The sequence below is a fragment of the Octopus bimaculoides genome, chromosome 5 (assembly GCF_001194135.2).
Source record: "Octopus bimaculoides isolate UCB-OBI-ISO-001 chromosome 5, ASM119413v2, whole genome shotgun sequence".
NCBI lineage: Eukaryota > Metazoa > Mollusca > Cephalopoda > Octopoda > Octopodidae > Octopus > Octopus bimaculoides.
The window spans coordinates 36,814,208-36,816,707 of record NC_068985.1 but is presented as its reverse complement, the minus strand read 5'-3'; positions in this window follow the sequence as shown (position 1 = coordinate 36,816,707).

The window sequence follows — 2,500 nt, the reverse complement described above, 5'->3', positions numbered from 1 at the left end:
CAAAGTACTTATCCAACGATGAAGTGCAGCCCTTAAATATGAGAATAAGGATTTTTGGCACAGACAATGGGGCGGAGAGATTTGGGGGAATTGTTTTTTAAAGAGGTGCAGTGAGATTATTACATCTATGCCAATGCGTGACTGGGATGTTGTTTTATCAACTGTGAAGTCATGAAAGATAATATTGATCTCAGCGAGGTTCTATCTCAGATCGTAAAGAGCCGTGACTAAATACACTAATACGTTCTGTTCCGACGTTCTAACTGTTCCCACGTTCTAACTGTTCCGCCAATTCAGTATCCCGTAATTGTTTCTAATTAAGACACAAGTCCAGTATTTTGTGGGACTAATTGAGGACATCGACCTCAATACTTAACTAGAATTTATTTTATCGATCCCGAAGGGATGGTAAGCAAAATTGACCTCGGTAGAATCTGATTTCAGAACGTAAAGAGATGCAACTAAATACCACTTGGCGTATATCCGACGCTCTACGGATTCTTACACGAAGTGCCTTTAAATACGAGAATAATTCGCAATGTTTCAAAGTCATCAAATAACGCTGTCCATCTTTGCTGCCAACTATTCATGAGACAATCATAGGGAGTAGGGTCCTCAGGCACGTCCTCCATAGAGTCCCATCAGAAACAACCATCATCACCATTAAAATATAATTTAGATTGACTGATCAATATTTTCGTTTCTTCATTGTTGTGTTGATGGTTTGCTCTCTCTCTCTCTCTCTCTCTCTCTCTCTCTCTCTCTCTCTTTCTTTCTTTCTTTCTTTCTTTCTCTCTCCTTCTCTCTCTTTCTCTCTCCTTCTCTCTCTCTCTTTCTTTCTCCTTCTCTCTCTCTTTATCTATCTTTCTCACACACAAACAAACATACACACAATCCTTCTAATCTAGCTGACCTACGGAACACTGAAACACGTGTTTCACCTTCAAATATGATCAAATTCAGAAAACATATTTGCAGGCCTCGAATAAGTCGTTTGGCAAACAATCTGCGTGCATTCACTAATTAAGTTAGCGGTAGTATATTTAATATTAATGTAATGAGAAATAATTGTGCGGTAAGAGAAGAATGTAGTCAAATGTGTAACTTAACACGTATTTTAGTAACTCTTGAAGAAGGAAAGCCAAAACTTATCCCTCAGGAGGTTTCAATCAAGTAGTAGATGAATGTAATTTAATAACTGTTTAATTTTTCGGCATTTGATCTGGTACTCCACCGTTATAAAGTACAATATATGCTTTAAAATGAATTATATTTACTTAATCTCTTTAAAAATCAATGCAGCTTCCTAATCTAACCAATGTACAAAATTGTACATTTATTAAGTGATTCTCTCTTTGCTGTGTCAGTAAAGCTGACGAATTCGCTTCGCTGGTGAGGACAAAAATTGCTTAAACATGTCCTGAGTTGTCTCCTGTTCTCGCCGATAAAGAAATTGAAAATAGTATTAGAAAGATTAATATTATTCTTATATGTACTGGTGCTGATTTTAGCTCATTGCATAATAATTTAATGCTAGGCTTTTAGACATACAAACACACACAAACACACACACACACGCACGCGCGCACACATGCAAATATACGCATGTGAATATATGTATGTGTGTGTATGTAATTTAAATATTGATTTCAAATTTTGGCACAATGCCAAAAATTTCAAAGGAGGGAATAAGTCGATTACATCGATCCCAACGTCCGAATTGTACTTATTTTACTTTCGACCCCGAAAGGATGAAAGACAAGGTCAACCTCGACGCAATTTGAACTCAGAACTTAAAGACGGACGAAATGCCGCTAAGTATTTTGCCCTGCTGTTAACGATTCTGCCAGCACGCCACCCTACGTAATTTCAATATTGATTTCAATTTTTGGCACAAGGCCAGTAATTCCAAGGGAAGGAGGTTAGTTGATTATATGGACTCCAGTGCTCAATAGTATTCATTTTATCGACTCTGAAAGGATGAAAAGCAAAGTCAACCTCGGCGCAGTTTGAACTCCGAACGAAATGAACAAAATGTTGTCGATGCTGCCAACTCGCTGCCGAGCGTAACTTGAATATTAGTATAGCTTTTGTCAACCACGTTATTACTGCTAGTATTTCAGTACTCCTTGTATCAAAAGGATCAGCACGAACATTTATTTCAACGTTTATTCCTACTATGCCTCACTGAAGAAACCGCTTGTAATTTGGTAGAAGACGCCATTTTGATTCAATGGTGATCGTTCAATTTCTCTCTCTCTCTCTCTCTCTCTCTCTCTCTTTTTCTCTCTCTCCTTCTTTCTCACTCTTTCTCTCTTTCTCTCTTTCTCTCTCTCTCTCTCTCTCACTCTCTCTCTCTTTCTCTCTCTCTCCACCTCACAGGGTAGTTTGTTTAATATTCATTTAAACCACACACTACTTTCTATCAAGAAGGGAGATGTAGGAAAGCAGTAAGTTAAAAGAGGTGGTTGTATCAATCTCCGTCTCTCCCTCTCTCTCC